Source organism: Polypterus senegalus, chromosome 18 (genome assembly GCF_016835505.1).
Source record: "Polypterus senegalus isolate Bchr_013 chromosome 18, ASM1683550v1, whole genome shotgun sequence".
Lineage (NCBI taxonomy): Eukaryota > Metazoa > Chordata > Cladistia > Polypteriformes > Polypteridae > Polypterus > Polypterus senegalus.
Genome location: NC_053171.1, coordinates 72528125 through 72543614, shown reverse-complemented (window position 1 = coordinate 72543614; position 15490 = coordinate 72528125).

The following is a 15490-nucleotide window of genomic DNA, read 5'->3' as shown; positions in this document are numbered from 1 at the left end:
GATATATTAATTGAGAGGTCATTTTCCCAGTGTCCTCTTGGATCTTTGAAAGGAAGGGATTGTAAAAGGATTTTATATATTGTAGAGATGGAGTCTAACTCCTTGAAATTGAGCAATAATTTTTCCAGCGTGGATGAGGGTGCAAGATGAGGAAAATCTGGAAGGTTCTGTTTAACAAAGTTCCTGATTTGAAGATAGTGAAAGAAATTTGTAGCTGGAATGTTAAATTTGGAATGTAATTGTTCATAGGATGCAAAGACGTTGTCTATATAAAGATCTCTAAGCAAGTTAATTCCAAATTTTTCCAGATATTAAAACTGCATATGTTTGTGAGGGTTGAAAGAGGTGGTTCTTTTGCAGGTGCCACAGAAAGAAGCTTCTCCGCCTTAAAATGCTTTCTACATTGGTTCCAGATTCTAAGTGAGTGGAGCACAATTGGGTTATTAGTGTATTGCCGATAACGTGTGTTTATTGGAGCACAGAGCAAGGAATACAAAGAAGTACTGCAGGATTTTACTTCTATTGCGGTCCATGCCTGTGTATGTTCTTCTATTTGTGTCCAGGTTCTTATCGACTGTATATTTGCCGCCCAGTAATAAAACTGGAAGTTAGGTAGAGCCATGCCACCTTCTGCCTTTTGTCTTTGTAGGGTCGCTCTTTTGATGCGTGGATGTTTAGAATTCCAAATAAATGAGGTTATTGTTGAATCTAATTGCTTAAAGAACGATTTATTAATGTATATTGGTATGTTTTGAAATAAAAAGGAGCTTAGGAAGAATATTCATCTTAACAGTGTTAATTCTTCCAGCTAGTGTGAGATGAAGGGTTGACCATCTATGCAAGTCTTGTTTAATTTTTTCCATGCAGACGATAAATTTTGTTGATAAAGAGCTTTATGTTTACTTGTGATGTTTACCCCGAGGTATTTAAACTGTTCTGCAATGATAAAAGGAAGGGTGTCTAATCTAATATTATATGCTTGAGAATTCACCGAAAGAGTACACTTTTATTCAGATTAATTCTGAGACCAGAGAGCTTTTGAAATTCTGTGAGTGCTGCTAAGACTGCAGGCACAGAATTTTCTGGATCCGATATATACAGTACCATGTCATCTGCATATAATGAGATTTTCTGTTCCAGTCCTTCTCTGCTAATCCCCTTTATCTGATCAGTATTTCGACAATGTATTGCCAGTGGTTCAATGGCAATTGCAAACAGCAGTGGTGACAAAGGGCATCCTTGTCTTGTGCCACGCTCTAGTTTAAAGTAGTCTGAGCAAATGTTATTGATGCAAACTGAAGCTTCTGGGTTAGTATACAGTAATTTAATCCATGCACAAATGTTCGGGCCAAACCCAAACTTCTCCAAAATAGTAAAAGGTATTTCCATTCAATCATGTCGAATGCTTTTTCTGCATCCAATGATAATAATATTTCTGGGGTGTTTGATTTAGTTGGTGAGTATATTACATTAAACAGGCGTCGAAGATTTGAAGATAAGTGTCGGCCCCTAATAAATCCAGTTTGGTCTTGTGATATTACTGAGCACTTTCTCCATCCTTCTAGCTATGATTTTAGAGAGTATTTTAACGTCGTTATTCAGAAGTGAAATTGGTCTGTATGATGCACATTGTAATAAGTCCTTATTTTGTTTTGGAAAGACAGTGATTAGTGCTTGGCGAAAGGTTTGTGGAAGAGATTGGTTATCTCTGGCTTCTGTAAATGTTGCTAATAGGAGGGAGCTAGCTGAGCGGAGAATTTCTTGTAAAACTCTGCAGGGTAGCCGTCAGGGCCTGCTGCTTTTCCACCTTGGAGTGACTTTATAGCATCCAGTAATTCTGATAATGACAGAGGTTTATCGAGCTCCTCCACACTAATAGCGTCAATTTGTGGTATCTGTAATTTATCCAGAAATGCATTAGATTGTATATTGTCTTCTTTAAACTCAGTAGTATATAGGGATTTATAGTAGTCTCTAAAAGTGTACATTATATTTTTGTGTTCGATGATTTTATCTCCGCTCGTGTTAGTAATTACCGAGATTGCGCTATGCATATCTTGCTTGTGAATTTGTTGCTAAAAAGCTTATTAGCTTTCTCCATGTTCATAATAATGATGTCTGGATTTGTAAATTAGTTGTTCGGTTTCTTTAGTTGTCAAGAGGTTTAATTCTGAATGTAGAGCCTGCCTCCTCTTATGTAGAGTCTCGCTTGGTAGTCTGGCATGTTAGAGCCACCATGAATAGTAATGATAATTAATTGAATATACAGAGCATCAGGATTAAACTAAGATGAAGTTATGAGAAAGCCATGTTAAAGTAATGTGTTTTTAGCAGTTTTTTAAAGTGCTCCAATGTATTAGCCTGGCAAATTCCTATTGGCAGGCTATTCCAGATTTTAGGTGCACAAAAGCAGAAGGCCGCCTCACCACTTCTTTTAAGTTTAGCTCTTGGAATTCTAAGCAGACATTCATTTGAGGATCTAAGGTTACGATTTGGAATGTAAGATGTCAGACATTCCGATATATAAGATGGAGTGAGATTATTTAAGGCTTTGTAAACTATAAGCAGTATTTTAAAGCCAATTCTGAATGACACAGGTAACCAGTGTAGTGACATCAAAACTGGAGAAATGTCCTTGGATTTTCTTTTGCTAGTTAGGATTCTAGCAGCTGCATTCTGCACTTGTTGCAGATGATTGATGTATTTTTGGGTGGTCCTGAGAGGAGTGCATTACAGTAATCTAGTCGACTGAAAACAAAAGTGAGAGCTAATTTCACAGCATCTTTTAATGATATTAGAGGTCTAACTTTTGCTATGTTTCTTAGTTGAAAAAATGCTGTCCTAGTGATCTGATTAATATTTGATTTAAAATTCAGGTCACAGTCAACAGTTACCCCTAAATTCTTTACCTCTGTCTTGACTTTTAATACAATTTGGAAGACAAATTGGACTGGACTGCCAATACTTGGATGACAAATTGGACTGGACTGCCAATACTGATGCTCTATGTAAGAAAGCTCAGAGCAGAATATACTTTCTGAGAAGGTTGGCATCCTTCAACATCTGCAGTAAGATGCTGCAGATGTTCTACCAGACGGTTGTGGCGAGTGCCCTCTTCTACGCGGTGGTGTGCTGGGGTGGCATCATAAAGATGAAAGACGCCTCACGCCTGGACAAACTTGTTAAGAAGGCAGGCTCCATTGTAGGAGTAAAGTTAGACAGTTTAACATCTGTGGCAGAGCGACGGGCACTAAGCAAACTCCTGTCAATCATGAAGAATCCACTGCATCCACTGAACAGTGTCATCTCCAGGCAGAGGAGTAGCTTCAGAGTCAGACTTTTGTCACTGTCCTGCTCCACTGACAGACTGAGAAGATCGTTCCTCCCCCACACTATGCGACTCTTCAATTCCACCCGGGGGAGTAAATGCGAACATTAATTTTATTTTAATTCTTTTCATTTTTATTACTATTTAATTTAATATTGTTTCTTTGTATCAGTATACTGCTGCTGGATTATGTGAATTTCCCCTTGGGATTAATAAAGTATCTATCTATCTATCTATCTATCTATCTATCTATCTAATGCATCAAGTTTAATTCTGATAACCTCATTATATCCATTATTGCCAATCACTAAAATTTCTGTTTTCTCTTTATTTAGCTTGAGAAAATTTCTTTTCATCCATTTAGAAACATAAGTAAGACATTGTGTTAGTGAAACAACAGAGTCAGGGTCATCAGGTGTTATTGATAAGTACAATTGTGTGTCATCAGCATAGCTGTGGTAGCTCACGTTGTGCCCCGAGATATTCTGACCGAAGCATGTAGATCGAAAAGAGCAGTGGACCCAGAATAGAGCCTTGTGGAACACCATGTAGAATATCATGTGTCTTTGAAGTATAATTACCACAATTAACAAAGAATTTTCTACGTGCCAGGTAGGATTCACACCAATTTAAGACACTGCCAGAGAGGCCCACCCACTGACCAAGGTGATTCCTAAGAATATTATCATCAATGGTATCAAATGCGGCACTCAGATCTAAGAGGATGAGAACAGATAAACAGCCTCTGTCTGCATTTACCCGCAAGTCATTTACTACTTTAACGAGTGCAGTTTCTGTGCTGTGATTTATTCTAAAACCCGACTGAAACTTATCAAGAATAGCATGTTTATTGAGGTGGTCATTTAGCTGCATAATGTATAATATATAAATAATATATAAATCATATAAATCTATCCTGGTGAAAGAGTTGAATTTGTTTATAACGGAGTACAGGGGTTTAAGAGGATCAGTATTGGGGGATGTACTATATTATTTCTAATAACATTAATTTTTTGATTGAAAAATACAGCAATAGCCTCACAAGTTTCACTGGAAGTATTTTGGAGGCATTCCTTTGCGTTACCTGGGTTTAGCAAACAATAAATTGTGGAGAATTAGACACTGAGATTGCTAGCATTGTTATTTATAATCTTAGAGAAATAGCAGCGCCTCTCAAGACGGACTGTGTTATTGTATTCTGTTATTTTAACCTTCAATATCTCATAGTGGATAATTAGTTTAGTTTTTCTTCATTTACGCTCAGCTCTCTGGCATGTTCTCTTTAAATCAGACACTCTTTGGGTCTTCCATGGTATAACAATGCTAGAAGATTTTTTAACTGTCTTTTCAGGTGCGCTTATGTCAGCAGCAGCTCTCGCCTTAGTATTACATTTTTCTACCTTAATATTTACATGATCCTCGCTATTGTAGTTAGCACTTTAAACAGACTGATTGCTTAGAATGCTTGTAAGTTTTAAAGCTGCTGATGAATCAAAGAAGCGTCTTTTAACAATATGTTTTTCATGAATGTTTTCTATCATTATTTGTACTGTATATTAGATAGTAATAGAAAATGGTCTGATAGCCCAATGATCTGCTTCACATTAACTTTTAGTCCTTTGGTAATTACTAAGTCTAACGTGTAACCTGCTTTATGTGTAGGCTGATTAACGAGCTGTCTCAAATCAAAAGAGTCCAGGAGGTTCATGAATTATGATTATCTGATTATCGATATGAAAGTTAAAGTCATCGACTATAAGGAGCGCGTCATAGTTCATAATTATAATTGACATCAAGTCTGAGAATTCCTCAAAGAAAGATGCATTGTATTTAGGAGGTCTAAATCTTTCCTGGCTTCAGTCCTAAAGAAATGTCCCCTTAATTTCCACTGGTGTCCTTGAATAAGAGATTCACCCCTAATCTGGAAGAATTCTGTTAGATCTGATTATTTTCAGGATTTTAAAGACCTTGATTTGGTCCTTAGACAGTCTCCTCTTCTTGAGACTAAACAGGTTTAATTCTCTGAGTCTGTCACAGTCAGACATGTCTTTAAGTCCTGGGGTGCATCTGGTTGGTCTCCACTACACATCTTCAAGTGCTGCTCTGTCTTTCTGGTAGTGTGGTGATCAGAACTTCACGCCAGATGTGGTCTCATTGATACATTGTATAGTCTTGATTTCTATTCAATAGTTTAAAGGATATAGCCTATCATTTTATTTGTCTTTTTTAATCGCTTCTGCATGCTGCTTAGATGATGAAGATGTTGTGTTCACATAAACCACTAAATCCTTCTCAGAAGTTGCTTTCTGTAGTTCAGTGTTTCCCATCTTGTATTTATAATTAACATTCCTGTTACCCACCTGTCTCACTTTGCACTTTTCTACATTCACCTTCAGATGAAACCTCTGAGTCCATGTGTCCAAATGTACTGACAGCTGTATTTTGAAGGAGTTTGCGTAAGTGGGCATTACAGTGGACTGGCATCCTGCTCTGTGTTGGGTCATGAATTATGCCCAGTGTTATCAAGCTATACTCCAGCACCTGATGTTGTGAATATAGAAGCAAGTACACAAGTCAAGTCTAGTCAAGTCGGGGAGCATGCACTGGTACAGTGCGTTGCTGCACCCAAACACAATGAAACAACTCGGGATCCCGGTTTGCAAACCCCCCAGGCAGACATGCGGTCCAGTCCCACCCTCCGGAAATGACCCTCTATCAGCCTCATCCAGGTGTTAGGTGGGCATCCCCTTCACATGTTCCAGTCACTCAGGTCCTCAATAATGAAGATCCTGTGTGCTCTCGGGGAATCGCTCCACATGGCCATAGTGCTGTAACTGACGCTCCCTCACAATGCAGGTAATGTGCCTCATTCTGTGAGCAACACAAAGTCAAACCAATCCAATGGTACCCATGGATTTTCCAGAGAGACACAGTACCAAAGGAGTGCAGTCTTCATCTCAGGTCACTGGATAGCATCCATGTCTCGTAACCATATAGCAAGACAGGAAGCACCAGGACTCTGAAGACTTGGACCTTCGTTCTTTTGCATAGATATCGGGAGCACCACACACTCCTTTCCAGCGACCGCATGACACCCCCATGTTCTCCCAATCCATCTACTGGCTTCACCAAAGTCACTGTGCCCAAGAGGTCATTAGAGGCCTGATCTTTGGTTTTTATTCAGGACACTCGCAAGCCCAGACACTCAGACTCCTTCCTCAGTCTCTCGAGAGCCCTGATCAGAGCCCCCATTGACTCGGCGAAGATCACAGCATCATCGCAAAGTCAAGATCAGTTAATCTTTGTTCACCAACAGATACCCTACAGCCGCTGGATCCCACGACCTTGCCCAACACCCAGTCCATACAAGCATTGAACAGAGTAGGAGCAAGAACACACCCCTGATGAACTCCAGTATCAACTGGGAAAAACACAGAGGTTCTGCCTCCACTCTGCACAGCACTCAGAATACCAGTGTACAGGCCGGCCATGATATCCAGCAACCTCGAGGTTGAAGAACACAAGCTGGATAATTAATTAAACTGCTTGTTTTGCTCGCTATCCTATCTGGAGTGGTTTCCTGTCTTCTGCCCAAAAAATAACTGCTCTGACGCCCCTTCATATCTACATTGGAATACGTGGAGGTGAGAATGAATGAATAATTCTGCACCACTTTATGTGGAATGTTAAACAGCCTGCAATGACTAACCCTTTTTTTGTTGGAGCGACTGGGTCAGGATGACACGGTGAGTCAGAAGTGAGATTTGCTCCCATGGTTTTTTCTTTTCATAATGCTTGTGATTTTAATATATTTTTTATTTTATAACTATAGCTTCATGAAGAGGGTGGCACAGTGGCACAGAGGTAGCGCTGCTGCCTCACAATTAGCAGACCTGGGTTTGGTCCTCCCTGCGTGGAGTTTACATGTTCTCCCCGTATCTGCATGGGTTTCCTCCCACAGTCCAAAGACATACAGGTTAGGTGCGCTAGGAATCCTAAATTGTTCCTAGTATGTGCTTGGTGTTTGTGTGTATGCTTGGTGTGTGTGCCCTGCAGTGGGTTGGCACCCTGTGCGGGGTTTGTTTCCTGCCTTGCACCCTGTGTTGGCTGGGATTGACTCCAGCAGACCCCCATGACCCTGTAGTTAGGATATAGCAGGTTGGATAATGACTGACTTGACTGGCTTCATGAAGAAAAGCGTATGAGCTGAAAAGCCCATTTGTGGACTTCAAATGGCTTCCCATCCTTTCACGGACAGTTAATTAGCCAAGGCTGCTGTGAAAATTGTGACACAAAGTGTGAAATCTTTTATTTAACTGTGAAATGAACTTGGTTTTATGCAGCTTGACGTTCCACTCTAGTGAAAATCGACTATCCCTTGACAGGGCTGGTGTCCTTACAAACTTGGTACCTTTTATTATGGCTGCTTGATAGCAGGACATTAGAAAGCACCAGGATTAACCTGAGTCTGGTGAGTGACGAGCAACAGAGAAATAAAAACTTGGAGTGATGGTAACACTGAATATGATCTACAAGATACTCAAGTTCAAATAACACATATTAAGAACTAATATAATGGTCAGGTGAAGGTGGCTTCAGTCACAAGTAAATCATCACTGAACAAAATTGTCAGAAAGTGAGAGTAGCTTCCTAAGAGGAAGCCTCACATATTCAACTCCAAAGGGTAGGCGTCTCACCTCATATAAAGTTTTCTTGACCCTCCAAGAAAGTGTGGCTAATAGCTACTGCAAATTCATGATAATGTGCAGTGAATACACTTGACTTGAGCATTCCTACTTTTCATCCTCTTTCTCTGTACGTTTATCATTTGTTTGCTCAGAGGTTGATGCGCTTGTTGCTTCCTGAGCAGCTCTTATTTTCTCCACCCTAGTGGCCCGCTGCTTCTCTTCTTTCATTGGCATCTTTTCGTGTTAAAACTGATTAAGTTAGTTTTTGTGTTGCAATTAATTTTTCACTTAAGCTGGCACATAAGTCTTCAGTCTGCCTCAAGAATGATTAGCCGGTGCCCATACGCATGCGCCGCAATGCCGTCCTGCTGCGTGCTGCCGAGAGTAGATTCTACAATAAAATAAAAAGAGTAATAAAAATCATCACCCCAACAGTAGATAGTAGACGTCACATTGTATATGTGTACCAAATTTCAAGTTAACAGGTGAAATGGTTTGCGAGCTACAGGTGATTTAAAATCCTGGACAGACAAACAAACAGCCACGGTCGCGTATTATATAAGAAGATTTACTTCTTAAGTTTAGTCCCCGAGAACTCTTGGCTGATGGGAAACCCATTGGAGAAGTGGTACTGGAATACGTCTCACCACCCCTTTCAGCTAAGACTACATCATGAGTACATTGCAGTTTTTGTGTTAAACTCAACGATTCCACAGGCTGTTTTGGGCTCATAGTTCCACTATGTTTGGTCACTCTGGTGTCTCTCAGACTGTAGCCGTTCTTTAGAGATGTTTTGTAAAGGAGAATATGTGTAGGAAACTCATAAACTGTGTGGCATTATGTGACGTTTGCAGCAAGGCAAAATCAAATCAGGGAGTGCCTGTAGGATTGCTGCAACCAATTCTTGGCCCTATGGAAGGCTGCAATCATAAATTTCATGACAGACCTTCCAGTTCAAATTTTACTACTATTCTAGTTATTATCAACTAGCGACTGGGAGCCTGATCAAATCAGGCTACAAATTCTATGTTTGTGAAATCCATACTTTCTCTGCAAAGAATTATTTGTTTTTTTAAGTCCTTGAAATGATTTTGTTATCATGGCACTGATTTGTGCTTAAAATAGACCTTTTCGGCCGATGTAATGAAGATCTTCCTGTTTATTTATTTTTATTTATTTTTTATTAATTTTATTACAATCAATACAAAGCAATCAAGTTTTTACAAAGAGAAAAATTAAGTTAAGAACAGATCGATCCCCACCCCTGAGAGAGAGAGCAAGCCAAACGGCGTTAAATTTAAGGCTTGTAAACATACCTAAATTAATAAATTCTCTGTGCTTTATGAACTTATGAAGATCTTCCTGTTTAAACGGGGCTGTGAGATGTGAACTCAGCTCTTCGCTGCACCTCATTTGATTTTTTTCGGCAAACAAATTTTCAAAACAAGCTGTATTTTACGACTCTAATCAGAGCTGGAGTAATAATTATGTTGGTGTGGTCATTTTAGATCTGAGATCGGCTAAAATTTAAACAATGACCGTTGTTAATACCCAGCCGTCATTACTCAGTTTGCCAATAGATGTCAGAAGGATGGATGCCAAAACCGAACTGCACAAAGATAGATTACGATGTACCAAGCAAATGGCGATACGTTCTAAATTACTTACGGTTCCGGAGCTGTTGAAGGGTTTGAAGTTAGTCCTGGAAATTATGTCCAACCAAAGCAACATTCCAAAAACCAACCGAAGTTACTGTTATCTGCTCGAACCAACAGCGACTTACTATACTCGGCCGTCCAGTGGCATCACTGAAGCATTCGATCATTCTTAGCCAATCATGCAATACTGTGTTCGTGTTTGCCACGTTATGTTCTAACTACAGAGGCAGAGTCCCATTGCATGGTTCTAACTTGTATTGAGTCGAGGTATTGACGCTAACAACATACATATGGGGTATTGACGCTAACACCATACATACAGATAGTATCAAGAGGTATTGACGTAAACAGCATACATACAGATAGTATCAAATTATAAATAAGGATTGTTGCCCAGAATTTGCCTTTCTGGAGATGCCTTCTGCTAACAAATTAGCAGACATTTTTCTTAAACATATTGTCATTCTTCATCTATCATTTACAACCGTGGCTGGTTCTGATTTGACTTATTCCCTGACTATGTTTTATTTTATGGTTCTTCTCATTAAAATCTTCAATGTCTCACTCTGAGTCAGTGCACTACCTACTGACCTGGGCCTACATGGGCCCAGATAAAGGGTAGGTGGCTTTAAAGGTGGAAAAAGTATGAGAATCCCAGGAAATATCAAAAAGGCCTTACAAAGGGAGAGAAACCAAAAAAGGTTTTTTACAAATTGAAGATTTTTTTTTTATCGGAATACAAAAACAGAGCAAAAAAGATTTGCCTAAAGGGCAATCCCAGAACAACTAGTTCCAATACACTTAACTAAAGACAAAAGTGAGCACAAAAATCAAGAAAAGTCCAATAAACCAGAAAGAAATCAATTGTCACACAAAAAGGCCATTGAGTGATTCACTATTGGATCCTTTTCTTTGGTTGACCTAAACAGCCAGGAGAAGAACACAGCATGGTGTGAGGGTGGCCCTGCCTCCTGAGGTTCCACCCGCAGAACACACAAAATGGACAACAATTTAAAGAAACTGTACATAATTAACAAATAATAATCTTTAGCGACTATAAAAATGAACAAATAATAATCTTTAGCGACTATAAAAATGAACAAATAATAATCTTTACTAACTATAAAAATGACCATGAGATACGCAGAGTTAAAAAAAAATAGCTGAGGTCAAAACCAGAGTCACCAGATTTAACAATGAAGCCAAAGCAGCAATAAAAATCAACGGTCAGGGACAAGAACAAATGATATGAGAACTGGGAGATCAAAAATAAAACTTCTGAAAGTCACAAAAAGAGTATGTTTGTTATCTGCAAACATGGGCGATATGTGTGCCCAAAACAAAGTCAAATTCCAGTGCCTGATTTGAGTCAGAACATTGGGGTGGAACAAAAATAGTACAACAGATACATGAGGACCTCGTTCTTAAATAGCTCCATCAAATCCTCTAAGATTCTTCATTGTAAATTAAATTTTAGCCCAGTGGCACTAAAAAGGTTCTTAGCATGTTGAATGAAAACTTCTGGATTTGAGAGATCATTTGTACCCTCAGCAATCAGGCTGTTTAATGAGAACAGGTAACTGAAATACACGTCCATCACTGACGCGGCAGATTCAGAAACGCCACTGTGTAGCGTAAGAACGTAAACAGAGACTCTTAAAGATCTGCGTCACCTGCAGGCCAACCCTGTACAGTTAAGATGGGGGTTCATTTTTTTCGAACTGAGTTTTGTTAAACCTGACTTGCTTGTATGGAACATTATTTGATTTTAATAAAATCAATAACATGCTAAACAAAAAGTTGAAAATAAACACGGTTTGTAAAAACAGTGTTGAAAAGAAACATGTTTTCAGATGTGAGTATAAATCGTTACTGTCCAAGATGGCAGATTTTAAGGTCTTCTGGCAGAAAGAGGCAGGTCCATGTGAATGGGCAATGGAAGTGACGTCATTGGTGTTAAAGCCATCGATCTTCTGGTCTGTAGAGGAAGGGAGGGAAAGAAGAGGTGTTAGCATACAGCACCAACCTGTGGAGTGGCAAGTTATTACCATGACAAGAGCCTTTAAGCTGTCCCCTGTGTGCACACGTGTGACAGTAGAGAGATATAAAGTTTTTTAGGATATGTGTCTGCATATGTCTGCATATTGGTATTTAGATATATGTGGTTTCTTGTACTGTATTTTCTCCTTTCTTGTCTTTTTATGTTTAAAACCTATGCAAGTCTATTGTTGAGGCACAAACGAAATTCATTTCTCTATATGGGATAATAAAGTTTAAGTGGAGTTGAGTAACACAATGTAAACCATCAAACTGTACCTTAAATTATAAAAAGAAAATAACAGAAACAAAGATCATTAGTGGAGCTGAGAAAAAAACCAAACACAATTCTGAAGCTGCAGATCCTTCTTCAGCGTCACCTTAAATGCTGCTGGGTCTTCACAAGCAGGAGACAGGGCCGATAACAAAACGAAACACTTTGGAGACCGCGTACAGTAGCTATGGTTATGGTTTTCATTTTATACATCTGTTTATTATAGTGCCTTTCCTATCTATCTATCTATCTATCTATCTATCTATCTATCTATCTATCTATCTATCTATCTATCTATCTATCTATCTATCTATCTATCTAGTGCCTTTCACACCTGTCTGTCTATTTTATAGTACCCTATCTATCTAATCCTTTAGTTATCTTTTCTAACACTGCAAGGCCATCAGTCCCAGCTACACGCAGGTTTCTGGCCGATGCCAAGGTACCGTCCCTGTCAATTTCATTAGAGTGTTCTAGTTTATCGATTAGCTAGCTAGTGTTTACTGCTGCAGTTTGACTCAGGAAGAAGGGGCTGCCCATGAGAGCAAAAGAACTGTAGTAACTTGTTTGCAGCTTTTACAGCCCTGTAGCTAACTGATTCCATACTTCATTTCCCAAGCCTCTTGACATGGCCTCAGTAGCTGTTAATGTGATAGTTTAAGCATACTTAGGCATAAGTGAGTTTTTTTGCTACTTTTTTTTTTAACAGTTTACTGTACATCTGTCTCTTTCATGTAAATCAAAAGATTTGTAAGAACTCGTACTGCCGGAAAATGAGGAAACGTGCACCAGTGACTGAGCACTAGCCTCTCAACTGAACACGTTTACTGCAAACTCAGACCCTCTGCAAAATCTCAAGAGAGAGAGAGCTGTTTTCTTTGCACTCAGATGTATGCCTTGAAAGACACTAAATGGGACTCATCCTTCAACTAGTGGCACCATATCAAGTGGGATGACAGTGTGGCTTCCAGCAACAAGCATTTGACTACAAGCCAGCAGGTTGGCAATTCAATCCCTGCTTTTGACTGGGGGCCTCAAAGTGAGCAGGAGGAGGATACTCTGTAATGAAAATATAATGTTATAATAGTTATCATAATATCATAACATTATTATCTTACAATAATGCTGAGGTGCCCATTGCTTTCTTTGGAAGAAACACAAATAAGCACAACGTTTGTTATTTTTGTATTTTTTTTCCCACCACAAGGTTTTAGGAACTGGGAGCAAAACTGAACAAGTCATCTGGCTTCTGAGCAAAAAGCATATCATGTAAGCAGATTTGCATTTTTCTTTAAAAAATATGAAGTTCTTTATTTTAATACTTTTGTGTTTATCAGAATGGTAAGAAGTGCTAATCTGCTGCATGTTGGTCAAATGTAAAAGTTTCAGTTTGCCCAGCACACGTGACCATCCTACTACTACTGCTATGATAACAGTTATAATATCCACCTTAATAAAAGTATATGTGTCGGTGTGTTTGTCTTTGAGGCCATTTGATTGCTATGCCACTGTTATTCCAACAGATGGTGCATCACAAACATTAACACTGCTTTTATGAATCACATATGAGATGGCATAAAACAGACATATGCGTGGGATTTGTCATTCTAACAGACGGCACTTCACAAATATTACCACTGCTTTTACAAATCCCATATCAAATGGAATAAAACAGAGGCATATGCATTGCATTTTTCATTCCAACAGAGGGTGCATCACAAATATTAACGCTGCTTTGAGGAATCCCATACCAAATGGCATATAACAGCAACATATGCATTTTGTCTGTCATTCCAACACATATTTGTAGCAAAGCATTTTATTCTACAAATGTTTGTCATGCGCCATCTGTTGGAATGACAAATGCAGTGCATTCTATTGCTACATGCAATACAAAATACATTCTAATAGATGATGCACTACAGAACATTAATGGTAATGTCTATGTTGATTACTTAGATTTCAATCTGTCTTTGACATTTAGCACAGCTAATTATATAATTGTAATGGATTTTAATTTTTGGCACACTGAAGTTGATTTTGTTCATTTTATTCTATATCTCTTACAGTTATTACTGTATTTTGTACTGTTAGCACCACCTCTTCCTGTCAGTATGCCATAATACTGGAAGGTGGCGCCTCATTTATGACCAGGTGTTGTGATGTGAAATTTTGCATGCAAATTGATAAATATTTTGTATGTCTTTATTTGTAACTTAGACAAAGCAATGTAATATTAGTGTTACATTATCAATAATAGCAATGGTTTAAGGACCCCTTCCCCCTTTTAGGAATGAGTCTCTTTGTAACTTTACGACAGGGTTGGGGAAAGTGGCTCAAACAAGCTTGGCTAATATTTACCCGCAGGACTCCCATCAACCCCCACACAAAGCCAGACTGCCTAACTGCCAAGCTTTACCTTAACATATGGTTTGGAGGGCAGGTGTGAAGGTGTTCTATCCCTCCAATGGTCTGAAGTATGGCTGTTTGGAATTGGCTTGTATCAAAAGCCTTTAAGTACCATGACACCCTATTGGCTGTAGGGGTTGGACAGAAAACCTATAAATTAGCTTCTTGCTTTACCTCACCCTCTCTCTCATACCAAACTGATGAAAGACCATCTCACACACCATGAACTGAAAAGGACAAAGCAATGGAGAGCACAGCTCAGCAGCCATATTGAGACAGGCATGCGGCCAGTTCTGAAGAAAGCTGACCACAAATGAGGACTTAACTAGAGACATTTTAAGTAACTACAAGTCGCCTGAAACTACACATCACCATTTATCAGGTTGTATGGTTGCCAACATTCAAGTGTACTTTGCATATTTATGAATATTATCAATAATACATTGTTTAAATTGTAACTTAACTCCTGCTTGTCTTTTATTACTCCTAATTGCCTGAGGTTATAAATGTAGAAGGGAAGGTGGGGAGAAGTTATATGGTACAATACCTGATAAACAGTGGTAAGTCTGTGAGATTTGTGGCATTCTGACAAAGGCTACATACTGTATTAATAATACAAAAGGGGAAAGTAGAGTAAAATATTACTCTACCAAGACAAAACACCAGGAGTCGAGACAGAAAGAGCGTCCATACTAATTCCAAGAAAGGAAAAAAGAAAGTCAAGAATGCTGCATGAGCTGATTTTGGCCTGCCATCTTTTCAGTTGTGCCACTGTGCACCACTGATGCCTGTTTTTAGTTTACTTTTTGAACAGGGCTACTGGGTTGGTACTCTGGCAATTTCTGGTGCCTTGTACTGGTCTGTAGACTGGTCTCAGCCCCCAGAGGTTTATCTTCTCCAGGGGTGTTGCTAATGAGTTTTTGTTTTTCTCTCCGTCATTATCAGTTGGGCGTAGATCATGATAATGAAACCGCTGTGGACAAATGTGACCAATAGGGGATGTGCCAGACTCCAAACACCAATTCACATACACAGTCAGCAGTTCTAATAAAAAATGTTTTTATTATACATAATGTATATATATATACTTTTTCCA